At 37.0% G+C, this 16,257-nt stretch overlaps 1 protein-coding gene across 6 annotated transcripts in view; it reads right to left on the bottom strand.

Moving 5' to 3' along the window:
* Positions 1-16,257, bottom strand: part of znf469 (zinc finger protein 469) — a 288,811-nt gene that overhangs the window by 153,443 nt on the left and 119,111 nt on the right. The window contains exon 4 of one of the 6 annotated variants that reach the window (XR_013796565.1): positions 10,117-10,251. The exons of the other annotated variants lie outside the window; for them this stretch is intronic. The gene's annotated coding sequence lies outside the window, so the exon portion shown is untranslated. Of the gene's footprint in view, positions 1-10,116; positions 10,252-16,257 lie in introns of those variants that run through there. 6 annotated transcript variants of the gene reach the window in all.

The raw sequence follows: 16,257 nt of genomic DNA, 5'->3' as shown, positions 1-16,257 counted from the left end.
CTCCATAAACTAGATAGCCAAACTTAAACCTCAAAATTGCTTATAATAAGTAGACATGGCAACATGGCAAGAGTTACTTAGTGCTTCACATACTTAGTGATTCGCAAACTTTAATAGTATTACCTAGACAACATAAGCAACCTGTGAAAAAGTGATTCATTTACAAACAAAACAATTAGCAAATTAAGTAAAAGAATCAAATTCCAATGCAGTCTAAATGAACGGCCGAAAAAAGTAAAAATGACACTGAAAAACTGTGCAGGCCCGCACGCGCACGGCCACATGAGAAAGCAGGCGCGAGCAGAGGCCTCTTCAGGAAGATTAAAAGGCCTTTTTCCATTCTGCAATGGAGCGCAGGGGTAGAAGGGCCACAGAGACGATCTCATTACAGACTAACACGCAGCAGCTGTCCTCCTCTCACCATTTCCTTTTATTTTCCAGACATTCTCAATGCTTGGTTAAAGTGTTTTAAATCAGACACTTCTCTGGAGGCAATATGATTTATTTTATTGTCCCTCAAGTGTTCCACTGACTGTCTGACCCTCGATGACCTCTTCGGCTCCCCCGTCGCTAAGGCAACACTCTTTGTTCCTGGCCATTACCCTGGCTCTGTGATCCCGGGCGTATGGAGGACTGTTAATGTAACAACACAAAAACATCTGAGGGAAAATAGTATTAGCTGCTTCTATAAACAATTTTTTCCCGTTCTTCGTCTCGTTTTTTAGACTCTCGCGGATTCTTTCTGGGATAAACAACCCGGCTAGATGTGGAGGAAGCACTTTGCGGCCGGTCCAATGAGATAATATATCATTTTTTTTGGAAGGTGCTAGAGGTACAGATGAGATATGAGGCGTTAAAAGCTGCAGATATGCTGAATGGGTCAGGTATTTCTGTGTGGGAAACAGCAGCAAGCATAGCTTCATTCTCAGAGGGATGGACTGGGATACAGAGGGGATGAAAGTCTCTGCTGGTTGAGTTACTACTCGTGGTGGCATCCAAATAATTCTCGACACGAAATCAAAACTGATCCTATATGTGCTTTCTTAAAAACGCCCCTAGTGAATGATTCAACAGTTACTGTATGCTAAAGGGAAAAAAAGGTGTGCTCAATCCCAACCATTCTTTCAGAGTTTGAGCCTGATAAATCTTGACATTGTCATCCTGGAATATGGCCATGATGTGTATTCTTATATGGATGTTTAAGAAATAAAAAGCTACACACTCCATCAATTGACCACCCACAAAGACCCGTCCCCTTAGTTACTGTTGCTATGTCCGACAAGCTACGCCGCTCTCACTCTACACCATGATCTCACGCAGTGAAAAATACATCGCGGAGTAGAGAGGACACTGACAATGCGCTGACAGACCGGACCAGGTTATTTTTGATATGAAACAAATTTGGTAATTTTTTAAAGATATTTAAACAATAAATACCGTTTTGTGACTCTTTAATGTGAGTCACAAAGCTGTAGAGCTTCAGTTAAAGCTGCTCGTGAACCGATCATCTCTTCCTTCTAGTTCATTTATAGCATCAAATAAACATGAATGAACATCAAAGGAACGGTTTTCAAGTTCAAATCCTCCAATGTTAATCTACTAACTCTCCTGACTGCTATGTCAGACGAAAATGGCGGATTCGACGGATGGCGAATTATGATTGGTCAGATCGCCTGTCAATCAAACTCCCTGCGAAGCGTCAATTAGGGTTAGAAGAACTGTTGCCAAACATTTAACATGATAGAAACATATTAATCACTGGAATAATGATCCAATCACAGACTGCATTTGACTATTTAAATCCAAACAGCAAAAAAAAATCCTTCTTTTTTTGGCTGGACAGTGTATAATCACAATTTAACTGTTTTCTATAGTAATATATTTTAAATATACAGTGTCTTCAGTGTCAGATGATCCTTCAGAAATCATTCTAATATGCTGATTTGCTGCTCAAGTAACATTTATTATTATTATTATCAATGCTGAAAACAGTTGTGCTGCCTAATATTTTTGTAGAAACTGACAATTTCTTTTTCAATATTCTTTGAAAGTTCGAAAGAACAGCATTTATTTGAAATATAAATATTTTGTAACATTATAAATGTATTTTACTGCAACGTATGATCAATTCAATGCATCCTTGCTGAATAAAAGTATTACCGTACTTTCTTTAAAAAAAAAAATCTTACTGACCCAAAACTTTTGAATAATTGTTACAGTATGTGTCCCAACCAGTCTGCCCCCCCTCCCACCCCCCAAAAAATTGGCTCCAAATCATAATTTTAAAACCAGTTATTTCTTAACACTTTCAAGGTGAAAAAAGTTGGAAGAAAGCTCTTTCACGGTGAATAAAGGAATCGCATTTACTGTAAATGTCTTAAGCCCAAAAGCACATTTCTTTTTCTCTGTGTTAATGACTAAAGACTTACACACTGGTCAACATTTTCCTATTTTATTCACACAATGGAGTCTATTCAGTGAAATCAAAAATATAGGTACAATTCCAAATTATTTTCAACATTAATAAACACTGATGGCCGTGCTGAAAATAAGCATATGAAGTTTCAACCTTCTAGTTAACCGGGAAGAGTCTTTGGAAAGGTCAAACTAATTTGCTGTAAGCTTCTGAATGTGAATTTTCAGCTACTGCAAAATAAGAATAGGCTGACAAACCATGATTTTTATAACTAGTTATTTCTTAAAAACACATTTTAAAGGTAAAATAGTTCAAGAAGAGACTTTCATGTTGATTTTATACTGATCAAACTGAAATGTGCTCAGTACAAAATCAGGGTTTCTTATTTTCAACCACTGTGTGCTAACGGAGAACTTGAATAACTACTGGTCAATGACACAAAGTACACTTAAGAGTCTGGAAATTAGGAAATGGCCAGTATGAGCTAAGACATGAAAGTATTCAAAGGAGCCAATGACGTACTGTCCCATAATACACGTCTCAACACTTACTTTATACAGCTATTAATTACATGGAAAATTCGCTGCTTGACCCTTTGGGATTTCCCATTTGTTTTACATTTGTATTTAATTATTTTACATTTGGTCCATATTATGTTTGGATTTTAAGTAATTGAATAGACATTTTATCTAAAGTTTGAACCAACAACCTTTCGGTTACCAGCCCAGATCTATAACATGTTAACCATGACCTGCCGAAAACATGGCGAGGAAATTATACCAACTCTCCACAACTGACGCTAGTGGTTCCTGGTTCAACACCAGCTGGTTTAAGGGTCCAATTTTTCCAGCCTTGTCTTCGGTGGAAACATCCGGAATAAGCCCAGACTGGGCACTGCCATACCATGCTGGTGGAAAGGGGGCACATTATTCATCATGAATGGAACAGCATCCATGTTTAGTCCAATTAAAGGTACAGTTCACCCAAAAAATGAATATTGTTCTAATTTATTCACCCTCATGTCATTTCAAACCTGTATGACTTTCCTCCTTTTACAAAACACAAAAAGATATTGTGAAGAATGTTTCAGCGGATGTTCAGTGGAAGTCAATGAGATCCAAACGTTTCAAGCTCCAAAAAGGATATAGCGTAAAAGTAATCCAAACTCCAATGGTTTAATTCAAGTTTTCTGAAACAATACAATCACTTAGCACAATGAAAAGAGCTAAATTGAATTGGTTATTCACACACAAATCAATTAAAATCACTAAACATTAACTAATGTACACAGATCCCAAAACCAATATGATGACACCATAATAACATTAAACCTCACCTGTGTCACTTAATGTAACATTATGACACAAGAACCAATGAGGTTTGGCGTTATTGACATTTCACCATATTTGATTTGGTACATGAGTGAATAAATACTTTAACCTCTGTACTGTTCACCAAAGTCATCATATCTCTTATCAATCATAATAAACGAATCATTTTTAAACTACTTTTACCTGTATGTCCTTTTTGGAGTTAGAAACTTTTGAGAACAGGAAAAGTAATCAGTTCCCAACTGTTACCAACTTTCTCCCAAAATTACTTTTGGAAATGACATGAAGGGTCAGTAAATAGTGATAGAATTATAGATAATAGATATATTATAGAGATAACTACCCTTTTAAGAGATTGTATAGCGACAGAAGCAAGCGTAATTCCCAAAAAAATCAAGAGCGTAGAGACATCATAAATATATGTAGGTTTACATGTTCTCTTTCCAGAAGCAGTAGTTCTGGAACATAAAGTGCTATGACTTCCTATGTCTTTCGTGATTTGTCAGGGTCTGTTGATTGCCTTTGGAAGAGCTTCCAGAGAATCCACCTTAAACTTTTCTTCTGGAACCGCTTTTTTTTCCATCAGGGGAAGAGTGAAGTCTTTGCAGTTTGTGTCATGGGTTATTTAGATTTCCACTGCCCCTCTATGTGATTTGAAGTAGAAAGCAGGGAACACGCAGCACCCCACACCGAAATTTAACGGCACACGAAGAGATGATAGTTTCTCCAGATGGAACATTCATTTGAGAACCTGTGAGAGATTTACACCGAAGTAAATCTAAACACTATTACAAATGACCAATACAGAAAGAGGGGTAACCCAATGCCTCTACTTGCACCCAACACAGGAAAAGTGCTGGCGTGTAGATAATACATGGAAACATGTAGCTCACGATAAAATGTGTTTTTTCTGAAACAGATGAACCTGATCTCTGTGCGCCAGCGATGAAAGCAATGCAAATTTTGACAGTATTACTGTGTTCTCAATCTCTCTGATGGCGGCTTTCCAAATCCAGCACCAATGTTCCGGGGAAATGGGATTGGGGAAAGCATTTCACATTCGTCTGCGGCAAACGAACTCCAGCTGAACGGCAATCAAGGGGAGCGCGCAGGCCCATCTTTAAAAGTCCAAGAGGGACAAGCCGTGCCATTTTTGCTCTGACCGCACAGAAATCGAGTGGGCAAGTTCGCCGACAGTGCGTCCAGCACTTAACACGCATGGTGTGTGGCGCGTTCCTTGTCCGCAGATGTGTTTGTGTTGGGCCTGAGACTTACACTCTCTGGTTTGCCTTTCTTCAGCTGTGCCATTGTGTGATGGGGAAGCTCCAGTCGGTGCAATGCGATGAGCTTACGCATGGACTCTTCCAGGCATGTCTTACCACAGAGCAGTTGATCTGATACTCCCCGTGATGGCGGGTTTGGAGGCCACTTTGTTTGGGGTTAATGTAACACCCTCTTCCCGGCAAAAAGAGCATTGTGGGCCAATCGTTTGAGTCACTAGTTGCTTATGGGAAGACCACTTCTGGTCATTCAGTTCCAGGAACCTGCCACTGTGATATGGACGTATTGGATTTACTGCAGAACGTTTTTGATTTCCAATGCCAGGTCGTGTGATGCATTAAGGTAATAATGCTCAGCAAGTTGTCCAACAGCCACCCAATCAGTAAGGTTGTGAAGTTGCGGACAGCGTTCTTAGCTTCAGCTGTTACTTTTGTTAAAACCTTCTTGGAAAAATTGTATCTTTAAATTAATCTCCAAACTGATTTAAATGCTAAAGATGGACTGAAATTTCAGCTGCCAAAAATGTCTCAAAACTTTCACGAGAGGCCAAAAACCTTGGCTGAAAATGTGCACAGAAACTGTTTAACGTCCAATAAAAGAATATTTGACATGGACAATAAGCAGTGAGCTCAGGAAACGATCAAGGACTAATTGGATCTAATGTGAATGACTAAGGATGATACATCCAAATCCAAACATCGTCTGGACATCACAGATATCTATTATTTTTGGACAAGAGTTTGTTTAACAGTAATATTAAATTTAGCAACACATACAGACTACATATTAACTATTGGTAGTCAACTAGTGGGCCAGGGCCTATAGGGGGTCTCAAGAAACTTGTAAGCGGGCCTTAAGATGACTAAAATAATTTAAAATAGGACAAAAATTTAAATGTTATATATTTTTTATAATGAATATACCTTTTATTTAGTTATGCCAAGATCTAAAATATTTTATTGGGCAAACTTTTTTTTTTTAAGAAATCCTTATCACTTATCTAGTAAATCACGGACAATTAAATGTCCTTATTCCTTTATATCCGCGGGACTCGCGTGTGGCGCTCATATCTGTCTCTTATTAGCAATCGCGACCTGGTTCATACCACAGTCATGATAGAAACATCAATGTATTCACTCATCCATAAACATTATTAGATCCATCAGCTTGACGACAAGTTCCATGATTCTGCTTATCACTACGTCATCAACCTACGACTTTTGTTATTCTAAGAGGTTAGCAACCCCTAGCGGCAAAATAAATTACATATTGTAGCTTTAAGTTTTCTAGTATATAAAATACACTAAAATATATTTTTGCTATTCCAAGACAATTGAAAAACAAATATACAAAATAATTTTTACAAGTAAAATATATTTTAACAAAATGGATTGTTATTCCAAACAAAAGCCATTTTATAATTATATCTTCAGTGTTTGTTGGAGTGTGTCCATCATTTCCATTCCAAAAAGTGCTTGCAAAATACGGCACTATGGCAAAACAAGTCCTTGATACTGAACACGTATGACAAACACTTACTGAATCCAGAAACTCCCTAGAGAGACTAGATACAACAAATATCACACAGTCCAGAACACATAATAAAGTAATATTCTGCAATACGACAGAATGAAGAGAAGAGCAGGTGTGCACAATAAACAAGGGGAAAACACTTCCTGGAGTGCCGCCCATTCGGTAGTGGTCATCGTTTACAACCTACTCTCTGGAAAGAGAAAACTCCTATAGGGACTCAGGGAATAGGAATCACAAATTGCTGTGGTTTGGCAATCACTCCAGCATCTTCATCATCATCCAGATTTCCACGGAAGGAATGAGATGAAATTTCACAATGTTTTTATTAGTGCTTCATTGTTGTATAATGTATGTAAACAGTTCCTAGATCATAGTCTGTGAAGACAATCACAGTTTGTTTGACTTTGGAAAAGTTTCCAGTTCCTTTACCATGTGGTAAGTTCAAATTTGTCATTCAAATTAAGCACAGGCACTATAAAAACATTTGCATCTTTATTTCACGGAACTCAAAAGGTGTCAAATTGAATGGCCGATTGAGCTCTACAGGAAGGTCTATGAGAAGGTAATGCCAAGAGATGCAAGATTGGGTATGTGTGAGGGTTTAACCGGGTCTCTATCTGTATGGCCAGATGCCAGTGCGTGAGGAGGAAGTTGGCGTATCTCCAGCCTATAACATGAACAGCTGGCTGTGCTCCAATACAGCTGGGAAGAAAAGTGAGTCAAATGGTACCGTAACCAGGGTCACCACTGGCCACTGCAACCTTCTGAAAGATTTATCAAAACGGTTTGATACATCACTTCCTTCTCAAGTTTGCAAATACATAATATAGTGCTGCTGTAATTTTGTGTTTTTGATACCCTGGATCCCTCAACAAAAACCCTAAAGGATTTTTCTATTGGCTTTTGGATTATTGAGGAAAATAAGCTCTGTGACCAACAAAATTTTATAATTTATAGATGTTTTGTTCATCATGATCTTCACACATGGACATTTTGAAGCATAAATACAATCGCCAAACGTCAAAAGCTAAATGTACTGTAGACTGTAAATGAACTACACTACGGTAGTATGACTTCAATGTCACCATCACTAAGCTTCCGACATCTCTTTCAGTCTTTGTTTTAAAAGACATTTTCCCTGAAAGTCTGAATAGTTTGCAAGGGCGATTATAAACACGGAGGCTGTAGAAACGGTCTAGTGAGTAGAAAAGTTTTCCTGTTCGCTGATGACGTTTAATGTCCTTGGCGACTTACAGTATGTAGTTCCATTTAGTCACTTGGTAGCAAACAACTTTTTTCAATACAAATATATATTTTTTTCAATACAATCACAAGTAACTGTAAATATTACTGTTTAAATAGCTAGTTTATAAATGTTTAGAACAGTGAAACCATGCCTTGATCATTTTGAATAAGATTTTTTTGTTCATTTCTTTAAAAAAAATGTTTGAATATATTTTGTTGCAGTAAAATTATGGTTGTAGGGACAGTGATGATGTGTTTGCACAGTTATTAACACTGTAAATTTAAAGTTATTAATGTTTTCATTAAAATAGTTACACTATTTTAAGGTGTCATTGTTACGGTGTAATTATATATGCAAGTACTGAGTAATATTAAGCAACTATGTACTTACTGCAGGGTTAGGGTAGGTTTAGGATTTGGTTGTGGGTTAGTTGGATGTAATTATGCAGAATTTACTGTTATCATTATGGTAAGTACATGTAACATATATAACAAGGACACTTTAAAATAAAGTGTTACCAAAAAAACAATTGTATGTATCTTGTTTATACTGCTATACTTTGTGATAATATTTCCTTGGCATTACATTTCAGAAAACTGGTTAATTATGCTGTGTGAGTGTTTCTTCTTGACAACATCTGATACAATACACTGACATCTTTCTCTCTTCTGACTAAAGTTATCAAAATCTCATTTTTCCATTGTTTGTAAAGTCATAGAAACGCAATCATGGATTGGTTTTCTTTTTGCTATTGGAGCAAATGGGAAAACAAAAAAATTTATATTTTGTTTTAGTTTCCATTCACCACTAAGTTTACCCAACTATGATGACTTCTGCTTCTGAGATGTGAAAACTGACCTTTATTTTCACGTTAAAACAATAATAAAACACATTTTTGCGATTGCAACTGGGTGGGTAAACTCTGCCTATGCGCAAACGGCCTTGTGGCACTGTGGAAAAAGAAACCATACTGGTTTCGCTCCACAAGCCAGAGCACTTCTCCAATAATTTGAGATGTTTCCCCTCATTTTGAGTCTGCTCTGCATACCTTTCAAAAACAATAACTCAAAAGCAACTTAGCATATGCTAGGCAGCCACCACAAGACATAACCAACTAATTACGCAACATCTCACATAGCCTGATCATCTACAGCACCGTGATTACAGGAAATATACACACGACTAAATGACACAGATGTCAACCGACTCACTGGAATGGAAAGAATGGAAGCATAGTATCATGCTAATAGCAGTATGCTAGTGAACGTTTACTGTAACGAATCCAGCTGCGCAATCCAACCAATTTGTCGTCATAAATCAAAAGGGGTGGCCAGGGCTTCAGAGTGAAGGCACTTCTCTCCATTTAAGACTGCGAATGCGGAAAATTATTTCGTCACACCAGTGACACTGAATTCCGATCAAAGCTCAAGAAGTTGGAAGAATCAGAATTGGTGATTGGCGCCTTTGTTGCTTTCTGAGTCCACATGTGTTCGCTCAGCCTGAAATGAACACTAATATGAAATAAAATCCAGAAGTATAATCTGTAATTTTTACGGGTTGTCAAAAACGCATCATCCGGGAGACTTTTGGTGATCGGTGAAGTTTCACTTTAAGTTATGCAGGCATTGTCTGGCCTGTTTACACCAACACCAATGTTGGGCATGAAAATGTTATACAACAATTAACAGATCACCAGTCAAAATGCATTAAATAGTTATGAATGTAATGAAACTTAAACTCACATATTTGCATACAGCACATATTCACATATGAATATTCATAAACTACTGATCCGTTTAGCATTATTGACTGATAGGGTTATTATAAAGTGTTAGCAATATATTTGTGTTAGTCAGATGTTCAATGAAAATGTTAAACATCAAAAGTAATACATTATTTCTCAAGTATATCTTATGTTTCTGAATTCTGTTGTACTTTATTCATTTTTAATGCAGTTTTTATTCAAAGTATGTGTTGTATACTGTGAGACGCATATCCAATTTCATATTTTTCCATAACACATTGTTTTACATTGATCTATTCCTGGTTTTATTGCAAATAGCACACTGGTTACTACGCCAGAACTACGGTGCATTCTCAAGGGTATTTCTTTGCATGCATTGAGAAAGTCTGAGAGTTATGTTAAATGAGGCCTGAGACGAGACGAGATAAAGCAAACGAGAGACACGGAGGCAGGAGCGCTGGCGTGTACCATTAGGCTCTGTGAGGGTGAACAGTGCACCTGTCCTGCTGTCTTACAAAGTCCTCATTGTTCCTCGTCGCTCACCTGTCCGTGGGTAAAGGGGCCAAGCGACAGACCTGATTTACCCTGGATTCCAGCACCCCGCCTCGGCTGACCCTCCCTCTCCGGCCCCGTAACCTCTCCCATAATCCCACCAGAACAACATCTCAGTGCTAATGCTTTGTTCCTCACTGCACCCTCACTGTAAAAAGAAAAGATGCTGCCTTACATTTTTAAGTACAATCAACTTGGATGAAGTCATTTCAACTTTAGCAACTTCAACTTTTTGCAGTTAAACATTACATTTAACTGCAAAATGAGTTGAATCTTTGAATTGGTTTAACTCATCAAAATAAGTTAGGCATTATTCAAATATTTTTATAAGTTATACAATGTAAAAATATACGTTGTCATAAATAATTCATCATATCATTTTTCTCCTCAAATCAATTCTTATTATTGCTATAAAATTTGGTAACACTTTAGTTTAGGGTCCAATTCTCACTAGTTGCTTATTATCATGCATATAGGATTTTGGCTGTTTATTAGTACTTTCTAAAGTACATATTAATGCTTTATTCTGCATGAGCTTATTCTACATTCCTAATCCTACCCAATTTTAACCCAATACCTAAACGTAACAACTACCTTACTAACTATTAATAAGCAGTAATTAGGAGATTATTGAGGCAAAAGTCATAGTTAATGGTGAGAATTGGACCCTAATCTAAAGTTTGATCAATGATTTTATAATTGTGATTTGATGTATTTACAGTGCAGGTCAAACAGTATTTGATCGAATGTAAGTGTTTATGGGGAAATCTTACAAAATATGCCCTGAAAACATTTTACATTTCACCCCATATTCCAAAAAAAAGAAAAAATTCTAGCAGAATTTTTTTTTAATATATATATATATACGTTTTTTTTTTTTGCAGTTCTCATTACTGACATAAAAATCATGTTTTCATTGTAATGCTATAGTATATACATTTTCCGTAATTTGTTTTGAAATATGTATTGTGAAAAAAAATGCTATACAAATACATTTGAATATGTGTGTGTGTGTGTGTGTGTGTGTGTGTGTGTGTGTATGTGTGTACATTTAATTGACATACTATAAACATGCAAAAAAATATGTAAAAACATCTAAAATATTCTACAATAATATATTCTAAATAATTATTATGTATAAACACACTCACATTTATATTATATATAAATATTTTATATATAAATATAACCAATTTTTCTGAAATATATACATGATTGTGTGTGTTTTTATATATATAAATAATTATACACAGTACACACACATATATTATGCAAACACAAAACTTTTATTTTGGATGCGATTAATCACGATTAATCTTTTGACAGCCCTAATATATATATATATAGTATGGCTAAAGACCCTTTTTAACTTGAGCAGAGGTGTGTAGTACTACTGTTAACCATCTACTATCTTGACAGACATGTGAAAATGCATTCATGCCAGGATCCGTGTGTTCATACAAGCGCACACCTCATGTCCACCCAACCACAACACCCTCCCTACTCCCTCCTGCATCCGTACCCAGCGCCAAGCTCCACATCCTGGGGTTCCCAAGATCCCCTCAGACCCATAACACCGTGCTCCAGGCAACGAGCCAGCAGCGATCCATCAGCTTTAACTACTGCTTGAGCACGGTGCCAGGCTTAGTGCTGTTTTATTTTTACCGTGAACTACTGGGGACCTGAAGATACAGGAAAGGAAAGGGGGAGAGATCGAGAATAGGACAGGATTCCGGCTCCGTTCTCAACATCAGCCAAAGTTAACAAAAGCACCCTGCTTTTATCCACTGCTCCTGAGCTGAGTCCAGAGCCCAGCCCCCAACTGACGGGGGAAAACAACGAAAAACAATCAGGACCCTGGATAGTGAAGTTTCAGGGTATATGGAAAAGGCTTGGAATAACGCCAGTACTTTACAATTCATATTTCAGCTGACAGCTAAACTTCATATATCTGTAGATATTTCAATTTGTGGAGATAAAGTGGAGTGTGAAAGACATTCTCAGGCATTGAATGATTTAGAGAATCAAATAAGTTAACACACAGCATACAGATTTATTCACTTTCAGATTGGGAAACTCTGAAGCTACCTTCATTCAGCTTATTTTGTTAAGAAAACATGAAATCTAGTTTATATTTCAGAGTAACAACAGGCAATTACGAGAAAGTCGCAACAATGGAAAATATTCGCAATTGTGAGATAGTCGCAATTACGAAAAATAGTCTCAGAGTGAGAACATTACAATTATGAAAAATAAATTATTTGCAATTGTGGGTCACAACAACTAGAAACCTGCAATTTTGAAAAATACTTGCAATTACGAGAAAGTACATTTTTAGAAATAGTTGCAAATGTGAGATATAAAAACACAATGAGAACATTTCAATTATAAAACAAATACTTTGTGACTTACTTTCTACTTTTGCAATTGTGAGATATTGACGCAATTACGAGAAATAGTCACACAATGCATAAACAGTTGTAAATGTGAGAATATAGTTTAACAAGAAAAATTGTGAGAAATACAGTAATCACAACTGTGAGATTGCATTGCATTATATAGTCGCAATTGAGGGAAATATATATATATTTTTAAACTGTGATGTAAGTTACATTGCGGGAAATAAATCAGTCATATTCAGTCACATGCAGTCATACTGCCAGAAATTATTGTGAAATATCAAGTCACATTTCAAGAAAGTCACAATTGTAAGAAATAAAGTTAAAAGTGTGAGATATTAAGACATATTTTGAGAAATAAACAAAATTCACAAGACACATTTACATTATGTAATCACATGTACCTCAAAATATGTATTTCCAACAATGTAGCCTATTTCAAATGTAAGCCAAATATTTCACAAGAAAAAAGAACAATTGTTAACAGACATAAAATTGCATTTAAAAATTGGTGGATAGCAACAGTTGCTAAGGTTGGATTTGTCAGTATTGTTTTTGAGGTGCTATTTTGAATGCACTAGCATCAATCCGGTGGCCTTTTGACTAGGAAAGAAACACTTGTAGTTGAATAAAAAAAAAAAATTTGAATTCTCTTTTATGGGTCAAACTCAACCACGATCCATCATAAAAGTGTTTCAAAAGCATGTGCTTCTGCACAAATTGGCAAGAGAACAAAAAATTACACACTTATGACCCATAGACATTTGTCTCCAAAGATCTGTCACGATTTTCCAGCGGTATTGTTAAAAACCAAAAAGAAAAAAGAAAATCACCAGCTGTGCCCCTGACCGCCATCCAGCATTTTAAAAGGGTCCCAATGTCCTTGTTTAATTTTAAACCAATGTACCACCTTAAAATTATACAGACCCACAATAACTTATCACATATAGGGGGGGAAAAAACTATATGAGGCTGGAAAAAAATGAATGCTGGAGCCAGATGGAGAAAACAATTCTTTCCCACAGGATGGTGATACAAACGCTGGCTCTATTCGAACAGTTGGGAATGAAAAGAACAAAGTGTGTTATTTCAGCGTTCTGCGTGTCTGCCATGTTTTTGGATACAAAAATATAGCATATGCGTCTCAAATAAATAAATGATTAATGAGAAACAGTCATATCTCACTGATGTGGTGAAAGCTTGCCACACTTACGGGAAGTTACCACCCATATGTGACTTCTTTAATGGTGCCAAATCATTTGTGGCATTCGTTTGGCTAAAGACACAGTGGCTCATGTGACACTTCTGAAACAGAAGTGAAACTTTATCATTTCAATTTGGATTTACAAGCACTTGAGCCTATGCCGTGTCACACTCAACTACTCTCTCCAGAAACTGCATGAGAAACAGTATGTGGTGCGCAATTACATTATTGGGATGTGACCTCACTGCATGGCATGTTTAATTCAGCATAAGCAAGCACTGATCTTTAGTTTTTGATCAACATCTGTGTTATTTAAAAATGCACTTTTTTTTTTTTTTTTTTAATGATCACTGTTTCATGTAATTTTGTCACTGAAATGGGGCTGTTCACAAATTACATTTTTTTTGTGCATTTAAAACTGCAAAAGCCATGGCAGTGGAATGGAAAATTAATGCAAATACATGTTTTTCAAAAAGTAGAACACTGTGTCATGTGAGATGCTTGACACGAGACTTGAGCAAGCCGGTCAATGACGTCCATGTACACTAAAACATTCTGGGTTGTTTTAACCCAATTTTGGGCCAAATATGGACAAACCCAGCCATTGGGTTACATTTTTAAATTGCATTTTTGATCCAACGTTTGGGTTTGTCCATATTTGACCCAAAATTGGGTTAAAACAACCCAGCATTTTTTAGAGTGTAGTGCATGCTTGCAGAGAAAACAATGGAAAAGCAGCACAGCGGAACGCAAAACCGCATTTAGATAACAATAATTTTGCTCTAATGTATGAGTCTTATAGAAAATATGAGATAAAGCACATACTAGTTACGTGCTCAGAGGAGATTGGTGCGCTGTTGTAGTTTTTACTTTCGCTCTCTCCATTATCAACTCTCAGGGCGCTGCTATTGGCTGATAATGCTGTCTGTCATCATATTGGCATTGGCACCTGAATGGGCGTCCCTCCGATAAAAGGCCAACGCCAAACGGAAATGGGAGAGAGCAAAAGAGACCAAAAGGAGTCTTTGGTCTTGTCACGCTTCGTTGTCAGCGTGTCTTGTTTTTTAAATTTAGTTTATATTCATTTCAACATTTACATTATTCAAATCAAAGGTTGTATTTGTTATCATTGGTTGTATTTGTTATCATAAGTTAATGCACCGTGAACTAACATGAAAAATCAATGAACAGCTGTATTTTTATGAACTAACATTCACAAAGATGAATAAATACTGTACAAATGTTGCTCAGTGTTAGTTAATTTTAGTTATACATTAACTAATGTTAACAAATGAACCTTATTGTAAAGTGCTACCATCTCATCTTCTGTCCAATCAAATGCTCTCTAGAATCAAAAGCGTCCCGCTCCATATGCTATAAATACCACCTAGCCAAAACGACACGGAGCAATATGGGTTGGAGATGTGTGTTCGGTTGCTCAAACGCTCGAGATTTATTCCGTTTTGCAACTGTACGTTGGTTAGGAATGAAATGGCTAGAATTTATTTACAACTCTACAATTGAATCCAACATATCATCAGCGCTCGTATTCGCTTCCATGGCGCTGTCAAGTACGACTTGCAGTCTGTGAAGTAAACTAAACGCTATTGGCTATTTGAAAAGGGGGAGGAGCCATTCAATATGTCCGGCCTTAGCTCCTGTTTCAGTGGAAATTACGTCAATGCATCAAACAAAGCTGCGCGTTCCAAGGCACTTCAGTGGGTCTTTAAGACGAATACACTTATCCAATGCAATGATACGCATCCGTTTTCTTTCTCAATTGTTAACAACACACAACTTTGTTTGCGAGGATACTCGCCGAGATGGGCATTTTGAGTTAATTCTGCGTGCTTGTGTCCGTTCAAGCTCAGAAAGTAGAGAAAGAGAACGGTTCACGTGTTGTCTGACATAAACACATCCTGCGATGTGACATATCTTTTCCGATAAAACAATATATCGTGAAGTCCTAGTTTTGTTTTATTACTTTCTTTGATGGGACGTGTTTTATAGACTCTTAATTGTTTCTTATTCTTATTATATAAATGTGGTGAATCATCCCCACCCCACCCCACCCCAAGGACAAACTAATTTTTACTTGTAAACAAAAAAAGATTTAAAAGGAACACGCCAACTTTTTGGGACTTTAGCTTATTCACCGTATCCCCCAGAGTTAGATAAGTCCATACAAACTCTCGTCTCCTCACTACGGTGCGTCTCAGGCGCTGCGAGCAAATCACTCCGCACAAGTAGCAGTGCTTCGCCTTCTGAGAATATAGTTCCCACTATACGGTTAGAAGATGGCTGTATGTATGGACTTATCTAACTCTGGGGCATACGATGAATAAGCTAAAGTCCCAAAAAGTCGGCGTGTTCCTTTAAAAAATAAGAAATTTAATGTAATGCTGCCATGCAAGCTCATTAAATACGAGTAGTATGGCAGTTTGCCATTGAGAACATGCCCACATCTCTTTCTTTTCTTCTAAGTGAAGAATACGACTCTGGCTTTTAAAGGCTTTGGCAGCAGCATTGCTGGTCATGGTCAGACTCAGAG

The sequence above is a fragment of the Phoxinus phoxinus genome, assembly GCF_949152265.1.
Source record: "Phoxinus phoxinus genome assembly, chromosome: 25".
NCBI lineage: Eukaryota > Metazoa > Chordata > Actinopteri > Cypriniformes > Leuciscidae > Phoxinus > Phoxinus phoxinus.
Note: the sequence above shows the minus strand (reverse complement) of the source record. Positions and strands in the feature narration are given on the sequence as shown.